General features: G+C 38.4%; 1 pseudogene across 1 annotated transcript; it reads right to left on the bottom strand.

Annotated features, from left to right (window-relative positions):
- Positions 1-4,642: 4,642 nt before the first annotated feature.
- Positions 4,643-12,335, bottom strand: LOC308424351 (oogenesin-1-like; annotated as a pseudogene). The gene is made up of 5 exons: positions 12,306-12,335; positions 9,402-9,525; positions 9,215-9,302; positions 5,813-5,965; positions 4,643-5,173 (listed from the first exon to the last, which is right to left on the bottom strand). The product of its transcript is annotated as an oogenesin-1-like (transcript).
- Between the last annotated feature and the right edge of the window lie 10,710 nt (positions 12,336-23,045).

The following is a 23,045-nucleotide window of genomic DNA, read 5'->3' on the forward strand; positions in this document are numbered from 1 at the left end:
ATGACCCAGAAAAGAGAAACAGGTTGTGGGAAAAATCTTGGACCTGTTGACTCTACTTCAAAAGGAATGAGGGGACATAAGTCAAGGTTTTATCTGGAGTTGCTGGTGCCTGCATCATCACCAGGAAAGTAGCCATTGTTGTTGGCCTGAATATGGAGCCAATGGGATGGGGTGTAATTTAGAGCTGTTGTGTGTGCTTTAATAGGAGGTGGTGGATGAAGTTTGCTGGGCATGGAAATCTTGTCTTCTGAAAGTGAACACTGTGTTATAAACACCTAAGCTATCAGTCCAGCCCTCAAAAATTTATGAAGAAATGTTTTCAATATGTAGATCTGACTGGCCTGAAAGTTTGTATGTATACCTGGATGTCCTTCAAAATACTGAGACCCATTTGCTATTCCTATTGGAACACTAAAATTAAAAATGTGCCCACTAAGTAGCTGGGGACATAGCTTGGTGGTTAAGACCACCAACTGCTCTTCCAGAGTTACTGAGTTGAATTCCCAGCAACTACATTAATAACCATTAATCTCTGACTCTTCGGTAGGTTTTTTATGTAAATCAATCTGGCTTCAAACTCACAGAGATCTACCTATGTGCCTCTGTCTCCCAGATGTTCATATTAAAGTTATCTGTGGCTATTCTTGACTCTGTTCCCAATCTTATTTTTCTTAGCTGTATCCATTGTGCTGTTTTCAAAAAAACAGTTCTTTCTGACAGAAATATAAGGGCCCTGTCTTTATTTATAACACAGTTTTAAGTTGTTTTGAGAAATAGTTTTGGAAAGCCTAGGCTGGCTACAAACATGCTAGTTAGCCAAAGTTGTGCTTGCTTTTCTCATGTTCATGCCACAAACACTTGATTTCTGTGATGACATGCATATCTAAACATATCAAGTTTATGCACTGCTGAAAAAAGTAACCCTTGAGTTTGTATTTTTTCAAAGACTTTTCCTGTTCTGCTACATATCTAGAACTCTTGCCTACCATTAATAGACGCAAGTCATCCTTCTGACTCAGCCTTTTTAGTACCTAACATAGCAGACAACTGACTCACAGAGCTCCCAACCTAGGTTTTATATATTTCAGAACACATTTCACAGTTGTAAAAAAATGTTTCCACAAGGTTCTCTAAAGATTTTTTTTCAGGTTTGGTGTGGATGTTTCTGCTGTCTAAGATAAAGTAATGCCAATTTAACGTACTACCAGAATTATATGTGGCAAAGGCAAAGAAAACTCAGCCAGATATGTTGGCTCTCAACTGTCATCCTACTAGGAAGAAGGCTGAGGTAGGAGGATTGCTGAGGGTTGATGTTTGAAAGAAATCTATTCCATAGAAAATGACTGTGTCTCAAAGATATATATAAGACGAAGTAATCAAGTAGCAGTAGCAACTACTCAAATAAAATCAAAGAGTGCTGGGCAGTGATTTAATGAATAGGCTCTTGATGTTCAAACAACTGTAAGGTATTTTGTTTTTCATAGAGGGAACATTATTTGTCTATACAGTAAACAATTTTTTTTTATTTTGTAGGACTCAGGCATCCAATATGATGGCAGTTTTTACTTTGCAGGTAGACCTGGAATTGAGATTTATGAGGAGTAGGGCATCTCACTGCTTTAGAATCAGAGAAGTTTCTGGGAATAGAGAAGCTGAGACTTACTGCCTTATCCTGGGTTTTGCTTCTTGTTATCAGCCCTCACTGCCTGTAAATCAGCTTCTTCCAATGGGCTAATCAATTAGATCCATAATTATTAGACAGGATATGGGAAAGAAGAGCTCAAATTCAGTCACTTGAGATGAACTGGTTGAAGACACTGGTATTGATTGTAAATGCAGTGGTTATATTTTGTTTGTTTGTTTGGCTTTGATTTTGTTTTTCCTTTGAGAAAATCCATCACTAATGTAACTCTGGCTAGAAGTAACACCTTAGATCAGGCTGGCCTACAAACTATTCAAATCTCCATCCATCTGCCTGCAGAGTAATGGGACTAATGGCATGTGCTACCACATTATCCTGTAAGACAGTTTCAAATCCATCTAATCAATTTCCATTTTTTCTTTCTTTAAAATATATTTTTTATATGACAGTACACTGTAGCTGACTTCAAACACACCAAAACAGGACATTGGATCCCAATATAGGTGGTTGTAAGGCACCAAGTGTTTGCTGAGAATTGAACTCAGAACTTCTGGAAGAGCAGTCAATGATCTTAACCACTGAGCCATCTATCCAGTTCCATTTCTTTATCTTTTTTGTTTTACATCGAATGTTATTTCTATTCAGGTTATACCTAAGGATCTATATGTGTTTTGTAATAGAAAATACCTTCCTTTAGTTGCATGTATTTATAAAGTACTACCAATTTAACTTTTACAGTATTTCACTTTATCTCTCGCTCTAAAAACAATAAAAAACAAAAACAAAAAAAACCTCTCTGCACCCAATTAAAGCAGACAAAATTTACAAAAATTCTATTTACATAATTTATAGGCTTTAACACAGGGAGACATGCATGAAATCTGAGAACAGAGCTACTTATGCACTCACCTCTTTCCCTCTCTGCTCCCCTTTACAATCAATACTTGCCTTCTGATTGGCTGCTTTTTCCCCAACTGATGTTGCCTGAGATTATGCTTATTATCTTCATTGTTTTTCTTTTGAAATCCAAAAATAATTCACTCTAGTTTGACAGTCCAGAGCCCGTTCAATGTATTATTTTTCACAGCTGTGTCTTATTTAGTCATGTATTAGTAAATCGAGTGAGGTACTATGTACATAATTTGTTTTAGCGGAAGCTGGGTTTTTGTTTTTACTTTTAGTTTTGTTTTTTGCTACATGGTCTTAATCTGTTGGTTAATTTGATGCTCCAAATCCCGCAATCCTCCTGCCTCTGTGATGGCACTGTAGCCAGCCAGACAAAAGCAAACAAGGCCCTGACAGCCCTGGTCTTTGTTACCCATCCTTGTGCCATGATGAGACCCATTAGATTACATTTTGAAAGGTAGCTGGAAGGTCCATTCCTTTATTTGAATACTTTCTCTTCTCTAGGCTCACTACCAAGGCTAATCTCTCAAGTCTGTTATTCAAAAGTCTTGATTGGCTTATGTAATTATTCACACCAATTAAAACAAAAACCTCATTCTCAAACTGAGTTTATCTTTTAGCTTTATAACATGCCTTTGGCCTCTAGGCTAAATATACTTTTTTCTGTCCAGAGATAATCCTTTGTTCCTGCCCCCAAGTTGTCCTTTACCCTCTCCCTTGTTCCCTTCCCCTTCATCTTCTATCTCCTTTCATTGTCTCTTATCCCTTACCCTTTGTCTCTCTGAGTCACATAAATCTTCCTTGTGTTGGAACTGTGTCTGAGGGCATCTTGGGCTCACTCTGAGGATACCTCCAGAACATCTCAATCCTGACTCCTACCAGAAATATCTTTCATCCTCCAATGCATCCACCCAGAAAACTCAAGGTTTTAAATTTTCTCAGGCTATCCTTGGAATCTCATAAAGAACATCCAGTTACATTTTTTTAAAAAAAGAAAATAACCTGGCATGGAGGTGCACATATTTAATCTCAGCTCTCCAGAAAATCTAAAGAAAAATAAGACCAATGAGGCAGAGTCTGAGGATAATAGGTCCAGATACATGGGCCAGACTGGAAGTTGAAGAGATGAATAAAGTAAGGAGACAGTGATAATTTTCATAGTGAAGATCATTACCACAGCCTGCTGTGTGCCACCTTAATATCTTAAATTTGCACTACACATGAAGTCTGAGAGTCCCCAAGAGGACCTGTCACAGTGAACCAGGGGATGGTGTTAGGACATGTTTCTCTGCCAAAGTGAAGCTCTTCTTAGCCAACATATAAACTGTTCAGGAAGTATGAAGAACTAGATAACCTAATGCTACATCATTCTCATTTTAATATCAGGTCTCTGAGTGTTCATGTTGCAAATAATATCTTCCAGCAAATATTAAATACAAGTACATAGTTCCCCAAATGTTCCTGCCTTTGTACTCACTTGATTCTTATTTTTCTTGAACTCTGAAAAATCCTGTCTCCTTATCCCATTTTCTCCATATCTAACTCAGTTGTTTTGATCTGACTGTACTAAATACTAATTTGGTTCCAAAACATTAAGCACTTTGTGAAGCTTTGTCCTTTGGGTCCCCTTTATGAGACCCATTCCTAGGATGCAAGGCACTGTACAGATTTGAGATATACTTAATTATGTTGATGAGTGAAGAAACCATACACAGATATAGAAATACAGAGATTAGGCACTGTGCTCTGATAGAGATATACCAGCAACCCAGAAAGTAAACACTTTTATTGTATGCAGTCAACAGCTGGGCCGATCTCCTCATGGGAGAGTGCCTGTATTGTAACACTCAAACTACAATGATCCTAGAGGAGAAAAGAGTGCTTGATACTCTCAGCAGACACAACATTCCATTCATCTGTTTAGAGAGGATCTTGGCATTCTAGTGTCTCTCAGACCTTTAGGTGCTTATCATATCTATCCATGATCCCTTCACTTAGGACTTCATCAATAACAAATATTAAGCTTCCCTTTCTGGGTTGCACAATGACTCTTACGGCAGGTAATTTAGAACAAAACAATTTTGGGTCTCTAGATCATAAACACAGTAACAACCACACAGAGAACATGGGAGTGTAGCGAAGATGACCTTCTTGGGCTGTCTTTTGGCCCTGAGTATATCCAGGAGCTCAGGACCAAAATTTTCTAATTTGTCTTTTAGTATTACATTCTCATCATTATAGCACTCCAGAGGAGCAGGATAATACTCATTAGTTAGCTGCCTCATATTGGCTGTGTGGTGTAGAAGTTGTTTTAAAGAAGCCACAGAGAGTTTATTTTCATAGAAATTGATTTGAGCAAGTTTGGAACATTGGCTTATGACAGGCAGAAGGGTATTGAAATGAGATTCCCCCATACTACAAGACTTTAATATCAGGACTTCCAGGGTATGTCTAACTCTCTCAAGGAGAAACACAAGAGGCTCAAGGAGTAAATTACCTAAAGGTACACTAAGGTGGAGACATTTGAGCTCAAAAATATTCTGGCAATAGGGCAGGCAATCCAAGTCTGACTGTGAGAGATCACAGTCAGTAATGCAAAGAGTCTCCAAGGGCTTCTTCAGGAACCTGAGGAGAGAAAAAAATTCATTTTGGCAAATTGTGTTGAAGGGTTGATAAGACTGGAAACTAAGCAGATGACACTTCTCTCAAACTCAATTTAACTATATATTGACCTCAATTGTTCAAACCCCACCCAGGACATGACCTTCTGTTTGCTTATACAACTCAAAAGCATGCTAGTATGAGGTTTGTAGATATCACCATAGGCATGATTCAGGGCCTGGCAACCACAGAAATGAATATAACAGTCTATCATAGTGCATATAGGGAGGATTACTTACAACAAACACAATTCAACAACTTTATAGTGATACTTTTATGAGTTCTCAGAGGTTTTGTCCCTCTAAGGCCTATGATCCTGTCTTCACCTATAAGACAGTGTTGCACATTTTTCATGTACTCAACCGCTTTTTGTATTTAAAAGCTTCCAAACTTGAGCAATAAGAGGTATGCTTATGCCTGGTCATACATATCCCAGAGCTCATCTGCTGAGAAATGCTATGTCTCTAATAGTACTAGATTTATTGTGGCCAAAACTCCCTAGCTTGCAAGCAAAACAACACAAAAAACCAACAGAAAAGAAATATAAAAAAAGAAAAGCAAAAAGGTATTTTAGTCTACTGAATCCTCTCAGTACACCCTTACCTGAGCCATTCTTTCAGGTTTCCTTTTATAAAAGAAACATTATGTACATAGAGTCCCTCAAGACAGTTGAATATGGGAAGTTCAGAAACCAATGTGATCACTTTCTCATCAAGCTCTCCAGAATCACCTATACTGAGGGTACCTGTGATGTTCCTTAGATGAAGTATACAAAGATTTTTCATCTGTCTCAGGTAGGGAAAAAGAAAATCCAAATCATTTATTAGTATACCATATAGCTTCAGCTCTTGTATACAATGTGCATGTATAGTTTTGAATACATCTTTGACTGTGTCCTTAGTTGATATACCTATCCGCAGCTTTCTACAGCATAAATGAATGGAATCTTTTCTCTGTTGAGCCCACTGTAACAAGTATGTGGAAAAGTCAGTAAAACACTCGAAATCCACGTGAGTTGTGATCTTCAATTCATTCTTCACCCCACAGTCAGGACTGTTCTCCACTGGTTGCATCTGTGTTATAGGCTGTGGTAAGTCTTCAACTTCATGGGATCTAGTCGATATTCCAGAAAGCTCACAGAAGTCATCCCCCCAGTAGATCTCTCTGAGTTGGCACATACTGTGGAAGGAATGAGTATAATTCTCAGAAAAAAATAGATGACATATCTTACATTCTGATTCTCTTCCATGCCTCATACTTTGGCTGTTTTTTCTCAAACTTTGCTTTTTTTCCATGCATAGATAAACCCCAAGTCTCATGCTGAGTAAATGAATACCATTCATTACAAGAGGGGCATCTTCAACATCAAACTTAATGGTGGGAAACTTGAAGCAATTCCACTAAAATCAGGAACTCGACAAGGCTGCCCACTCTCCCCCTACCTATTCAACATAGTACTGGAAGTCCTGGCTGGAGCAATTAGACAGCAAAAGGAGATCAAGGGGATACAAATCGGAAAGGAAGAGATAAAAACATCACTCTTTGCCGATGACATGATAGTGTACTTGAGTGACCCCAAAAACTCCACCAGAGAACTCCCGACAGCTGATAAACAAGTTCAGCAAGTGGCTGGATACAAAATCAACTCAAACAAATCAGTAGCCTTCCTATACTCAAAGGACAAACATGTGGAGAAAGAAATTAGGGAAAAGGTACCCTTCACAATCGTCACAAAAACTATGAAATACCTTGGTGTGACTCTAACTAAACAAGTGAAGGACCTGTATGACAAGAACTTCAAACCTCTAAAGAAGGAAATTGAGGAGGCTCTCAGAAAATGGAAAGATCTCCCATGCTCATGAATTGGAAAGATCAACATTTTAAAAATGGCCATCCTACCAAAAGCAATCTACAGATTCAACGCAATCCCCATCAAAATTCCAACACAGATCTTCATGGAATTGGAACGATCAATGTACAATTTCATATGGAACAACAAAAAACCTAGAATAGCTAAATCCATCCACAACAATAAGAAAACATCTGAGGGAATCACTATCCCTGAATTCAAGCTATACTACAAGGCAATTGTGCTGAAAACTGCATGGTACTGGTACAGAAATAGGCATGTGGATCAATGGAATAGAATAGAAGATCCAGAAATGAGCCCTCACATATATGGTCACCTGATTTTTGACAAAGGAGCCATAAACATTCAATGGAAAAAGGACAGCCTATTCAAGAAATGGTGTTGATCCAACTGGCACTCAACATGCAAAAGAATGAAAATAGACCCTTTCTTATCTCCTTGTACAAGCTCAAGTATAAGTGGATGAAAGATCTCCACATTAAACCAGATACACTGAAACTATTAGATGAGAAAGTAGGGAAAACTTTAGAACATATAGGCACAGGAGAAAATTTTCTGAACAAAACACCATTGGCTCAAGCTCTAAGGTCAAAGATTAACAAATGGGACTTAATGAGATTGCAAAGTTTCTGTAAGGCTAAGGACATTGTCAAGAAAAGAAAATGGCAGCCAACAGAATGGGAGAAGATTTTTAGCAACTCCACATCAAAAAAAGGCCAAATATCTAAGGTATACAAGGAACTCAAAAAGCTAGACACCAGAGAATCAAATAACCCTATTAAAAAATGGGGTAAAGAGCTAAACAGAACGTTCTCAGTTGAGGAATATGGAATGGCTGAGAAATATCTGAGGAAGTGCTCGACATCCTTAGCCATCAGGGAAATGCAAATCAAAACAACCCTGAGATTCCACCTCACACCAGTCAGATTGGCCAAGATCCAAAACTCAGAGAACAGATGCTGTCGAGGTTGCAGAGAAAGAGGAACCCTTCTCCACTGTTGGTGGGGTTGCAAACTAATACAGCCACTCTGGAAATCAGTCTGGCGATACCTCAGAAAATTGGACATAATACTACCTGAAGACCCAGCTATTCCACTTCTGGGCATATACCCCAGAGACACCTTAGTACACAACAAAGATATATGCACCACAATGTTCATAGCAGCTCTATTTATAATAGCCAGAAGCTGGAAAGAACCCAGATGTCCTTCAGAAGATGAATGGATACAAAAATTGTGGTACATTTACACAATGGAATACTACTCAGCCACCAGAAACAATGACTTGACCAAATTCTTAAGAAAAGGGCTGCATCTAGAGAATATCATTCTGAGTGACATAACCCAGTCACAAAAGAACAGACATAATATGCAATCACTGATAGTGGGATGCTAACCCCAGAGGCTCGCACTGCCCAGAAACAACTCACAGACTGTATGAAGTCCAAGAAATAAAGAAAACAAAATAAAACAAAACAAAAAAATCTTTATACAAAAAGAAAACTTTAACTATTTCCATGTTACATTTTGTTTTACATGTACTTTATACTCATTGTAACTATTAAGTTTTCAATGCATACTATCAAACCTTTAAAAATATCAAGTACTGACTAAAATACTAAAATACTGACTAAAATATATTCATACAGTTTTATGTAAAAATTTTAAAATCTGAAAAAAGTACTGACAAAAATTGTATAATTTTATGCAAAAAAATGCTTAAAATTTGTACATTTATCTTTGTTTTGTAAAATAAAGTTGTTTAAAAATATTTAAAAAAAAAAACAACAAGAAGGGCATCTTTAGTCCTGTCTTACATCCCCTTCATTCCAGGCCCATCAATTCCAACCTCATTTTACTTGTACTTTTGAGGGATGCAGGAAAGAAACCATTACACACTGGGTGTGTCTATTCTTTTCTATCTCATACATTAGACATGATTTGCCCAGATAGCTGAGACTGATCCCAAGCATCTACACCACTTCTACAGTGTGAATGAAAGTCATGACTGTGCAATGAAGAAAGAATTGAACATTACAAGCCTCTGATCTAATATTTTCCAAATATTCTCTGCCTGTACTTATCTCTTCTCAGTACCCAGAGGACCTTCCTAAAACCCCAGGTGATCTTGCTTACCTGTTGTGAAACTGTTGTGAAATCAGTATATCTACACCCTCAAGCACAGCTTTCAAAGTTTCCAGATTGAAATTCTCTGTCAGGATTCCTACAGAAAGGTATGAAAAAGGCCACAAAGGTATCATGGCTGTCAAGATCTTTGTATGTCCACCAATAAAGGCCTCCTCAAACATCACTGGAAACATACTATTGGGCAGATCTGTGAGAGCAGAAATGGCCAAGGACTCCTCTCTCAGTAGTCTCTTTCTTGCCAAATTCTGGAGGGTAGGTGGGTTGTAGACATTTGGTATGTCTTCCTCTATAGATTCAACCTAGAGTATCAGGGGAAATACATCATTAATGACAAGAAACTTAGGGAACCCTTCTGCCCACACAGAGAAGTGTGAGGGCTGGATCACTACTGATGAGAATGGAGAACTCATTTTCCCAGTTTGAGCACCCTCAGCTCACCCGGTGACACTATAGCATGTGTAATTCAGAACTGTTTAATACGGTATTTGTTGATTTCAAAGCCATAATTCTCTCTGATTTTGTGAAGTGTCTCCAAAGTGTCCTAGTTCCCAAAGACCACGTTTATTTACTGTTACAGCTAGGGTGAGTACATCCCACTGGGAAGGGATAACAGGCATTGTTAACAGTCAGTTGTTTGATAATGAATACTCTATGAATAGCTTACAAATCACTCAAAGAAAGCAAAAGAAAGGTTTGAAAACTTTCCACATTCTCTATTTATCCAGCTACACTGGCACCTTTGAAATCCCCACTATTAGTTAGTGACATTAATCTGTGATTATCATCATACAGGCCTGTTGGAGTACGTGATGAGAAGGCTGCAAGCTTGAGTTCTGCACGTGAGAGGGCTGAGTAGAGTGGAAGGAACACTAAAGTCAGTAAGTCTTCAGGAACCACTGTAATGGTCTGTAACTCTTTATAAAGCATTGAGAGGGAAGAGACTGTGAGGGGGAGATTATAATTCAGATGGTGCAGGGTGGAGGATCCTTTGCTTAATGTCATGATTGATTACTTCTACAGCACCAAAAGAGCTTCCATGAGATGTGCAGAAATCATTGGAAGACAAAAAAAAATGCAAGAAAAAGGAGCAGACATTTTAATTTCAAGTGATATGTAGATTTTACATTTGAACAGTTCATTTAAAAATGCTAGCTTCTTCTGGTAATTCTGAATACATCCTGTATTCCCTGAAAGGAATATATCATGTATCAATCACCAAACTGATTGATATGGATGGGAATACCTTGATTTTCTTTCTTTGTTTTATTTTGCTTCCTTTAGCCATGGTCTTACCCATGGCTGTTTTGAAACTGTCTATGTAATTAGGCTGGCATCAAATGTAGAGAACATGCAGACTATGCCTTTCTGTTGCAGTCAAGGATAGGTATGGAAGAGAGGAAGCAAATGTGATTGGGATATGAAGTCTTCTAAGTACACGCACACACTCACATTATATTTAATATATAAGAACAGTGTCTTTAGACACACCTAAAGATGGCATCAGATTCCGTTACAGATCATTAGGTGCCACCATGTAGTTCCTGGCAATGGAATACGTCTGGAAGAACATTCAGTGTTCTTACCCACTAAGCCATCTCTCTACTCTCTTGTTTTGCTTTTTATAAAGATATATAATACTGGACTGTTTTGACACTTACATCCTCCCTTTGCCTCCCTTTTGCTGGAAATAAAGCACACCAAAGAATGCCAGGCTTAAAGAGACATAAGATCAGTAGTTAAGGCATTTGAGTAACTCACATCTGACATTCAAGCTCAAGAGTGCCTTGAATTCCAGATCACCCAGACATTCTTAGTGAGACTGTGTCAAAAGACAAAAACAAATCCAAATAAAACAAAAAATTCCACAGGAACCACAATGACCCATTAGTAATTAGATGTAATTGCGATCATACAGGGCTATTCCTGTTAAGCAGCTCTCAGGTGGCCAAGGTAGGACATTCTCTGAGTTTCAGGCCAGGCAATCCTCTCATTTACATCCAGCCATTGCCCCGCCTCCACAGTTCTTCATTCAATTCCTCCTTCACATAGCCATGAGGAGTGTGCTCCTCTTCACCCCCACCCTCCAGGCATACTTCTACTCTAGGGCCTTAAGTCTGTCCAGGATCAGGTGCATCTTTTCTTTCTAACAACAGACCAGGCAGTCCTCTGCGACATATGCACTGGGGGCTTTGAGCCAGTCTGTGTATGCTGCCTGGTCTGAGGCCAGGTCCCTCGGAGCTCCCAGATATCCAGGCTGTTTGACTGGTGGTTATACTATGGGGTTGTTCTTCCCTTCAGCTTCTTCAATCTTACCCCTAATCCAACCACAGATGAATCTCAAATGGTTGAAAAAGCAGTTTAAAATGTTCAAAGTCCTTAGTCATCAGAGAAATGAAAACCAAAATGACCTTGAGATTCTACCCTTGCAACAATCAGAAAGGCTGAGATCAAAAATGAAAGTAGCTGCACCTGCTGGCAAGCATATGGAGAAAGAGAAACAGGCCTTCGCCCATAGTGGGTTTACAAACTTGTACAACCACTCTGGGAGTCAACCTAGTTGTTCCTCAGAAAATTGGAAATGCTTCAACCTGACAAGCCTGCTATACCACTCCTGGCCATACATCCAGAAGATGCTCTACCATACAACAAGGACACTTGCTCCACTATGTTCATAGCAGTCTAACTTGTATTAGCCAGAAGCTAGAAACAACCCAGAGAGTACTTAACTGACAAATGAATACAGAAAATGTAGTTTATTTACAAAATAGAATACTATTCAACTATTTTTTAAAAATGAGGACAGCATACATTTTGCAGACAAATGGAGGGAATTAGAAAATATCATCCTGAGTGAGGTGACCCGGACTCAAAGTGACATACATGATATGTACTGATAAGTGGATATAAGCCAAAAATACAGAATATCTAGGATACAGGATATGCAATCTTATGCAGAGAAGGCTCATTTCACAAAAGAAAAACCAGCAAGTAAAAAGTTATATGAACAAATTATCAAGCAAGGACAAGCCTAGAGTAGGTCATACGAGTTGAGGTATCCTTATATAACTGATGGACTTACTTCATCAGGACAGTTGAGACAGATCACCATATTCAGGCAGATGAAGGCTGTCACTTCAGGCTCTAAGAGACCAGGAGTTTCTCTCTCTCTCCTTTGACTCTTTATATATCTTTCAGCCAAACCCTTCCTTTATAGCCACAACCTGCCAGCCAAAGTAGCCTTCTGATTCAAAAGCAGCTTCAGTCTAGGTCTCTTCGCAGGCAGATATTAGGTAGGGATCCCCAGCTGTGGTAAGAAACCACTAGGCTTGCAGCTGGCCTCAGGAGTGGCCACAGAAGAAGCAAGTTAGCATGGGAACCTCATGAGAAGCTCTTGGAAAGTTTCTCTCAATAGCACCATTATCACAAGTTGAGCTCAAATAACACAAATCATTACATGGGTGCTTTTAGTGAAGAACAGTGAGGCAGAGCACACCAAACCAATGATCAGTGATGGTCTCCCACTCTCTGTGGGGTCATAGTTGCTCCTTTAAGAAGCATGATTTATATTTCTACTACATCAAAACTTTCACCTGTGTCTTCTTCAGGTAAACATTCTTTCCTGTGTCTGCTTCAGTAAAACATCTTTCCACCTGGGTCTGTTTCAGGAAAACATTCCTTTATGTTTCTGCTTTAGTAACACAACCACTCACCTGTGTGCCACAGCAAAACATCATTTGCTATAACTAACATTCCAAAGAAACTAGAAATTTCCACTTCACTAGTAAGGTAGAGGTGGGAAGATCTCTGAGATAAAGGACTTTTGTACCAATCAAGTTCTAGGACAGCCAGCACTACACAAAATATTGGGAAGGAAGGAAGGAAGGAAGGAAGGAAAAAAGGAAGGAAGGAAGGGAAAGGAAAAGAAAGGAAAGGGAAAAAAAGAAAAAACTAAAGACAAAAATCATTACAAGCCAAAAAAAGTAATTTTTAAATGAAATGAATTTGTGAATATTTAATCACAAGATTGTGCTAGTTTCAGGTGGATAAAAATACTGCTAATAAATAATCTTCACTTTAATTTTAGTACATAATCTATAAATATACAATCATTTATTCATCAAATTGCTGGGATTATAATTTCATTTATCATACTTTAAACTTTTTTCTTATTTTAATTATGTGCATGTATGAATCTTTAATGGGAAATGTTCACATGGATGAAAATTCTCAGAGGCCAAAAGAGTTGGATACCTCTATCTGAAGTTGTAAGTGGTTATGAGCTACCTGATATGGGTACTGGGAATTTTGATTGGGTCCACTGAATGATCAGTCTGCATTTTAAACACCGGAGCCACCTGTGGACATGAGTGGCTTTGGGTCCCTTTATAGGCCAGGTTGGCCCTGAACACAGAGATTAGCCTAGCTCTGCTCATGGAGCATGCAAATAAAAGGGTCACACACTCCTGCTTGACTAAGAATTTGTTTCTTAGCTTAGAAGATGTGACAACATTTCTCCTTCCTCTTATAAGTGTGAGGCAGTACTCTGTCTTGAATCCCATCATCTTTTTTAAAAGTTAATTATTATATATAAGTATTCTGTAGCTGTCTTTGATTACACAAGAGGGGACAGACAGTTGTGAGTTTGAATAAAATAACTAGATAGAGCTAGCTGGGTGTCAATCTTCCCTGAGAGGCTTCCCTTTACACCTTCAAAGATGAAGGCTTGGCATATTGGTGAGCTCCTTTCAATACTGTGGCACCTAGGACCAACAACAATCAACACAATCTGGATACTGCATCTCTAGAACTCCTGCTTCACAACAATAGATGCAAGTCATCCTCCCGCCTCAGCCCTCTTGACTAGCTAGCTAACACAGCTGAAGAATTATAGAGCATCCAACTGAATTACACATTCCTGGAAATAATGCACAATTGTGACAATGTGTTTGTCACAATGTCCTCAGAGGGTATTTTTAGGACATCTGTGTGTATGTCTAGTGTCAGAAACAGAGAAATGACAATGTTACACACTCTCAGAAACCTGTGCATCACAGGTGAAGAAATCTCAGCCAGGTGTGTTGGTTTACAGCAGTCATCCTATCAAGTGGAGTGCTGTGGAAGGAGGAGTGCTTGGAATTGGGGTTTTATATCAACCTTAGCCAGATATCAAGACCTTGTCCCCAAACAAATTAAAAATGAATGCATAAATAGCTACTAAATTGATAAACAAAAAACTCATTTGGTGGAGTGATTTAAAGGGCTCTTGAATATTAGGCTAGTTTCAGTTTTTTGGCTTTTCTTTAGGGAAATGATTCAGTCTAGAAACTACCCAATAAATTCATTGAGATCTGCCTGTTTTTTTAACCCTGAGATAATGAGATTAATATCTGTAAAATCTAAACGGAGGGATTAGTTTGCTTGTTTGTTAGTTTGTTTGTTTTGAGTCTAATGCTCTCTCTGTAGCCCTGTCTGTACAAGAACTCTCTGTTGTCCATGATGGTCTCAAATCTCTTTCAATGAATGTTTCTCTTATGAATGTGGGTGCCCTTGCACTTGGCATAGATGTTCACAATTAAGAAGTCCTCTGGGTTCATTTTTCCCTTAAAAGAGCATGAAGTGTTTTCTGCTGTCTTTTGCCTCTGCCTAACAAGTCCTGGAATTAAAGTAACAAGCAGCAGGCTTCAGTAAATCAGTTATTGACCATCAGGCTGGTCTAAGTTCCTTCCTAGGAACAGATTTGAGAATGAGCAAGTGTGTAGAGGCTCAATTATAGAATCAGGCTGACTTTGATGGGAAGGGTGTGTCCACAAAGAAAGGTTTACTTGGGGGGATGAATAAAGAGTCAGAGCACTCAGAAAAATCACAGGGTCTTCGACACATAATAGTAAAAACATCAAGTGCCCAAAGTAAAGAAAGAATACTAAAAGCAGTAAGGGAAAAAGGTCAGGTAACATATAAAGGCAGACCAATCAGACTCACACCCGATTTCTCAACAGAGACTATGAAAGCTAGAAGAGCCTGGACAGACATCATGCACTCCTTAAGAGAGCACAAGTGCCAGCCCAAGCTGCTATACCCAGCAAAACTATCAATCACCATCGATGGAGAGACAACGATATTTCAAGACAAATCAAAATTCACACAATATCTGACCACAAACCCAGCACTACAACGAATTATAGGTGGAAAACCCAATACAAGGAGGAAAAATACAGCCTAGTAAAAACAAGAAAACTCCTAAACAAGAAAACTAAAAGAAGAAAAAAACACAGACACAACTCAACCCAAAAAAGCAAAAATGGCAGGAAACAGAAACAATTATTCCTTGATATCTATTAACATAAATGGTCTCAACTCCCCAATAAAGAGACATAGACTATCAGACTGGATACATAAACAAAATCAGCCTTTTGCTGCATACAGGAAACTCATCTCAGAGACAGAGACAGACACTATCTCAGAGTAAAAGGGTGGGAAAAAAACTTCCAAGCAAACAGCTCCAAGAAGCAAGCTGGAGTGGCTATTCTAATATCGAATAAAGTAAACTTCCAACCAAAAGTTATCAAAAAAGATAAAGAAGGACACTTTTTACTCATTACCGGGGAAATCTGTCAGGAGGAACTCTCAATCCTTAACATATATGCTCCAAATAAAAAAGCACCCACATTCATAAAAGAAACTCTACTAAAGCTCAAAAAATACATTTCACCCCACACAATAATAGTGGGAGACTTTAACACCCCACTCTCACCAATGGACAGATCAGGGAAACAGAAACTGAACAAGGACACTGCAAAACTAGCAGAGACTTTGAACCAACTAGAATTAATAGATATATACAGAACATACTATCCTAAAGTAAAAGAATACACCTTCTTCTCACCACCCCATGGCACCTTCTCGAAAATTGACCACATAATTGGACACAGAACGAGCCTTCATCGATATAAGAAGATTGAAATACTCCCATGCATCCTCTCAGATCACCATGGTCTACGGCTGGTCTTTAACAACAACAAAGACAACAAAATGCCCACATACACATGGAAACTAAACAACGCTCTGTTAAAGGATAGCAGGGTCAAAGAAGAAATAAAGAAAGAAATTAAGGACTTTCTAGAATTCAACGAAAATGATAACACAACATACCCAAACCTATGGGATGCAATGAAAGCAGTATTGAGAGAAAAACTCATTGCCCTAAGTGCTTCCAAGAAGAAACTGGAGAGTGCTCACATAAGCAACCTGAAAGCACAGCTAAAAGCCCTAGAACAAAAGGAAGCAGATATACCCAAAAAGAGTAGACGGCAAGAAATAATCAAAATTAGGGCAGAAATAGACCAAATAGAAACAAAAAAAAACCATTGAAAAAATCAACAAAACAAAGAGTTGGTTCTTTGAGAAAATCAACAAGATTGATAAACCCCTAGCCAGACTAACGAAAGGGCAAAGAGAGAGTATCCAAATTAACAAAATCAGAAAGGAAAGTGGTGACATAACAACTGAAACTAAGGAAATTCAAGAAATCATCAGATCCTACTACAAAAACTTATACTCCACAAAATTGGAAAATCTGGAGGAAATGGACGAATTCCTAGAAAGATACAAGGTCCCAAAGTTGAACCAGGACCAAGTAAACCATCTAAATAACCCTATAACACCTAAAGAAATAGAAGAAGTCATCAAAAGCCTCCCAACCAAAAAAAGCCCAGGTCCAGACGGGTTCAGTGCAGAATTTTATCAGACATTTATTGGGGATATAACACCAATATTCGCCAAACTATTCCAAAAGATAGAATCAGATGGAATATTACCCAACTCATTTTTTGAGGCTACAATAACCCTCGTACCTAAGCCACACAAAGACCCTACAAGAAAAGAGAACTTCAGACCAATCTCACTTATGAACATTGATGCAAAAATACTCAATAAAATCCTTGCAAACCGAATCCAAGAACACATCAAAACCATCATTCATCATGACCAAGTAGGCTTCATCCCTGGGATGCAGGGATGGTTTAACATAAAAAAATCCATCAATGTAATCCACCATATAAACAAACTTAAAGACCAAAATCACATGGTCATCTCACTAGATGCTGAGAAAGCATTCGACAAAATCCAACACCCCTTCATGTTAAAAGTCCTGGAAAGAACAGGAATCCAAGGCCCGTATTTAAACATAATAAAAGCAATATACAGCAAACCAACAGCCAACATCAAACTTAATGGCGAGAAACTTGCAGCAATCCCACTAAAATCAGGGACTCGACAAGGCTGCCCACTCTCTCCCTACCTATTCAACATAGTACTGGAAGTCCTGGCTGGAGCAATTAGACAGCAAAAGGAGATCAAGGGGATACAAATCGGAAAGGAAGAGATAAAAACATCACTCTTTGCCGATGACATGATAGTGTACTTGAGTGACCCCAAAAATTCCACCAGAGAACTCCTACAGCTGATAAACAAGTTCAGCAAAATGGCCGGATACAAAATTAACTCAAACAAATCAGTAGCCTTCCTATACTCAAAGGACAAACATGTGGAGAAAGAAATTAGGGAAAAGGTACCCTTCACAATAATTACAAAAACTATGAAATACCTTGGTGTGACTCTAACTAAGGAAGTGAAGGACCTGTATGACAAGAACTTCAAACCTCTAAAGAAAGAAATTGAGGAGGATCTCAGAAAATGGAAAGATCTCCCATGCTCATGGATTGGAAAGATCAACATCTTAAAAATGGCCATCCTACCAAAAGCAATCTACAGATTCAATGCAATTCCCATCAAAATTCCAACCCAGTTCTTCATGGAATTGGAAAGATCAATGTGCAATTTCATATGGAATAACAAAAGACCTAGAATAGAGAAATCCGTCCTCAACAACAAAAAAACATCTGCGGGAATCACTATCCCTGACCTCAAGCTATATTACAAGGCAATTGTGCTGAAAACTGCATGGTACTGGTACAGGAATAGGCAAGTGGATCAATGGAATAGAATAGAAGATCCAGAAATGAGCCCTCATGTATATGGTCACCTGATTTTTGACAAAGGAGCAGTAAACATTCAATGGAAAAAGGACAGCCTATTCAACAAATGGTGCTGGTCCAACTGGCACTCAACATGCAAAAGAATGAAAATAGACCCGTTCTTATCTCCTTGTACAAAGCTCAAGTGTAAGTGGATTAAAGATCTCCACATTAAACCAGATACACTGGAACTATTGGATGAGAAAGTAGGGAAAACCTTAGAACACATAGGCACAGGAGAAAATTTCCTGAACAAAACACCAATGGCTCAAGCTCTAAGGTTAAAGATTAACAAATGGGACTTAATGAGATTGCAAAGTTTCTGTAAGGCTAAGGACATCGTCAAGAAAACAAAACGGCAACCAACAGAATGGGAAAAGATCTTTACCAACACCACATCAGATAGAGGCCTAATATCCAAAGTGTACAAGGAACTCAAAAAGCTAGACACCAGAGAATCAAATAACCCTATTAAAAAATGGGGTACAGAGCTAAACAAATCATTTTCAGTTGAGGAACACCGAATGGCCGAAAAACATCTGAGGAAGTGCTCCACATCCTTAGCCATCAGGGAAATGCAAATCAAAACAACCCTAAGATTCCACCTCACACCAGTCAGATTGGCCAAGATCCAAAACTCAGATGACAGCAGATGCTGGCGAGGCTGCGGAGAAATAGGAACACTTCTCCACTGTTGGTGGGGTTGCAAGCTAATACAACCACTCTGGAAATCTGTCTGGCGATACCTCAGAAAATTGGATATAGTACTACCTGAAGACCCAGCTATTCCACTTCTGGGCATATACCCCAGAGACACTTTAATACACAACAAAGATATATGCACCACAATGTTCATAGCGGCTCTATTTATAATAGCCAGAAGCTGGAAGGAACCCAGATGTCCTTCAGAAGACGAATGGATACAAAAATTGTGGTACGTATACACAATGGAATACTACTCAGCCACCAGAAACAATGACTTAACCAAATTCTTAAGAAAATGGCTGCATCTAGAGAAGATCATCCTGAGTGAGATAACCCAGTCACAAAAGAACAGACATAATATGCAGTCACTGATAGTGGGATGCTAACCCCAGAGGCTTGCACTCCCCCAGAAACAACTCACAGACTGTATGAAGTCCAAGAAATAAAGAAAACAAAAAATATACATATATTCACAAAACAAGAAGACTTTGACTATTCCCATGTTGCGTTTTGTTTTGCATGTACTTTATGCTTATTGCAACTAGTACGTTTTCAATGCATACTGTCAAGCCCTTGAAAAAAATCAAGTACTGACTAAAAAACATATTCACATGGTTTTATGTAAAATTTATTTTAATGTCCAAAAAAACAGTACTGACAAAAATGTATAATTTTAAGCAAAAAATGTTTAAAATCTTTACATTTATCTTTGTTTTGCAAAATAAAGTCGTTTAAAAAAAATGGTGAGATCATAGAGAAAAATGAAACATTTTCCTATAGGCCCATGTTATTATTATTATTATTATTATTTGTAATCCAGTGTGGGATTATAAATCAGCATTTTTCTTTACCTAAAATAAAAAAAAAAATCACAGGGTCTTGAAACCTGGAGTCAATATTTCCCCTGTTTAAGTATAGATACATCTCATGAGTGTCCAAATCAGGTAAGTCCCTCACCTCCAAAGTGATACCTCATCTCACACAGCCTAGTCCAGCCTTGTCCTCACTTCCATACATGCCTATGTAAATGTTGTTTTCTTTATTTTCTTTCTTTCTTTCTTTCTTTTTCTTTTTTTTTCTTTCTTTCTTTTTTTTTTTTTTTTTTTTTTTTTTGAAATGAGTTCTCTTTACACAGGCCTCCCTATCATGAACTCACCTACACTCTCTGACCTTGACCACTTGAGGGCTCCTTAACCAGAATATCCAAGTGTGTTTTCAATTATATCTAATTATCAATTGGGTCATTGTAGTTTCTAGATTGTTTGATTGTTTCTTTGGATTGGTTTGGTTTTATTGAAACAGTCTCAGTAAGAATGTTAGGGTCACCTTGAATTCAAGGAAATCTTGGTTAGAACTATAGGTGCCAGTTATTCTAATGCCTCTATTGCAGATCTTTATGGCAATTTAAGCCTGAAATTCTTGGGTGTGACTTTAGTACCAGCAGCAGGGAGTCAGAGGCAGGCTGGTCTCTGCATTTGAAATCATGGTACATTTCTATATGGTAAGTTTCAAAATAGCCAGGGATATTCTGTCTCTCAAGATACAAAACCAATCAAATGAACAAACCAACAACACACAAAAACAACAGCAGGATTTGTATCTGATAATTTATACATGGTCATTTCTTTTCGTGGAACAGAGGATTTCCTCAAACATGCAGAATAAAAATCTGTTTCTTTGCCTTCCTTTATTTTGTTAATTTATTTTTTTCTTAATTTCTTTATTCCCTACCCCCCCAGTCAACCACTCTCACCATCCCTCCCCCATGGCCCTCTCCTGCTCTTCTCTTAGGGGTTGCTCCCACAGTACCTCTCAAGCCTGGCACTGCAAGTCTCTGTGAGGCTCTGTGTGTCCTCTTCCATTGAGGCCCAACAAGACAGACCAACCAGAAAAACACATCCCATATGCAGGCTACAACTTTTGAAACAGTTAATGCTCCAGTAGTTTGGGACCCACATGAAAGTCAAACTGTGCATCTACATATAGCCATGAGGCCTAGATTCAGGCTGTATATATATATGTGTGTGTGTGTGTGTGTGTGTGTTCTTTGGATGATGGCTCATACTCTGAGAGTCTGATCCAGTGCCATCTGTTGCCAAAGGCCATGTCCCTGAAAGCTTCCATGGCTCTTTGGCTTCATTTCTTGTCATTTTATCCCCTTCGTCCTCCCCAGTCTTCTCTATTATCACTGTGTCCTACTCTGCACAAATATAAATATCCTACCCCATGCCCAAGTATTAGCTGCTGGCAACTTTACTGATAGATCAAAAACCAGTTAGAAACAAGGCCCTTCAGTGTATGGGCATGCAGGTTCAAAGGATTAATAGCAAACTCCAACATAATCCCATGTCTGAGAGAACAGGGCTGCGTGCCCTTTTCTGTCCCAGTGAGTACCCTTTTCTGGCACTCTCAGAAAAAAAAAGTGTTTATTGTATCATTTGTCTTTTGTCTAAGTGAGAACAGGACTCTCTCCTTTCTCTTCAAGTAGTTGTAATGACAATTCTCATAGGGTATAAATGCTTTCAACAGGTACCTCTAACCAAGATACAGCCTCTGTTTCCTGTACTATCTCTCATATTATTTATATCATTTTAAAATCTTGATTTGAATGTGGTTGGTTTTCTCCAGTTTTTCAAAGTGACTTTAAATTCCCTGTATCTGAATATAATTATCATAATTTAATTGGCAATGCAGCTAATGTTTCATAGCTAAATTTAACAGGAAAACACATATTCTGTCTGCCACAATTACAGTCTCTATTTGAGGGACATTTACTTATCTAAAGGGTTGTCACACTATTTTACACATTCTAGATCCTGTATCCTAAAGACCTAAAGAATGAGGGAACATATATGTTGGCAGTTCCTGAGCACTTATTCCTTTTTGGCCCAAATACTTTACATAAGACAAAAGTGAGAGTTGGACAACAACAGGCAAAGATATTAGTAAGGAGACTTCTGTCTGTTCTAATTTTCTGAGGAACCTCTAGACTGATTTCCAGAGTGTTTGTATCAGCTTGCAATCCCACCAACAATGGAAGAGTGTTTCTCTTTCTACACATGCTTGCCAGCATCTGCTGTCACCTGAGTTTTTGATCTTAGTCATGCTGACTGGTGTGAGTGGAAGCTCAGGGTTGTTTTGATTTGCAGTTCTTTGATGACTAGGGATGCTGAGCCTTTCTTTAGGTGCTTCTCAGCCATTTGATATTCCTCAGTTGAGAATTCATTGTTTAACTCTATAACCCTTTCTTAATAGGATTATTTGGTTCTCTGGAGTCTAACTTCTTGAGTTCTTTCTATATATTGAATATTATCCCTCTATTAGATATAGAATTGGTAAAGACCTTTTCTCAGCCTGTTGGCTACTGTTTTGCCTTATTGACAGAGTCCTTTGCCTTACATAAGCTTTGCAATTTCTTGAGGTCCCACTTGTTGATTCTTGACCTTAGAGCATAAACCATCAGTGTTCTCTTCAGGAAAAATTCCCCTGTTCCTACGTGTTCTAAGCTCTTCCCAACTTCTGTTCTATTAGTTTTACGGTACCAGTTTTTATGTGGAGGTCTTGGATCCACTTGCACTTGAGTTTTGTATGAAGAGATAAGAATTGATTGATTTACATTCTTCTGCATGCTGACTGGCAGTTGACTCAACACCATTTGTTGGCTGTCATTTTCACATGGAATGTTTTTAGCTCCTTTGTCAAAGATCAAGTGGTCATAGGTGTGTGGGATCAATTCTGATCCCTTGATCTACCTGCCTGTCTTGATACCAATACCATTTGGTTTTTATCATGATTGATCTGTAATATAGTTTGAGGTTACAGATGCTTATCCTTCGAAGTTCTTTTATTGTAAGAAGAGTTTCTGCTATCCTAGGTTTTTTATTATTCTAAATGAATTTTTACATTGCTATAACTCTATGAAGAATTGAGTTGGAATTTTAATGCAGACTGCACTGAATCTGTAGATTATTGTCTGCAAGATGGCCATTTTTACAATGTTCTCCCTTCTAATCCATGAGCATCTTTCCATCTTCTGAGGTCTACTGAGATCTTCTATAATTTCCTTCTTCAGAGATTTGAAG

Source organism: Micromys minutus (assembly GCF_963924665.1).
Source record: "Micromys minutus genome assembly, chromosome: 9".
NCBI lineage: Eukaryota > Metazoa > Chordata > Mammalia > Rodentia > Muridae > Micromys > Micromys minutus.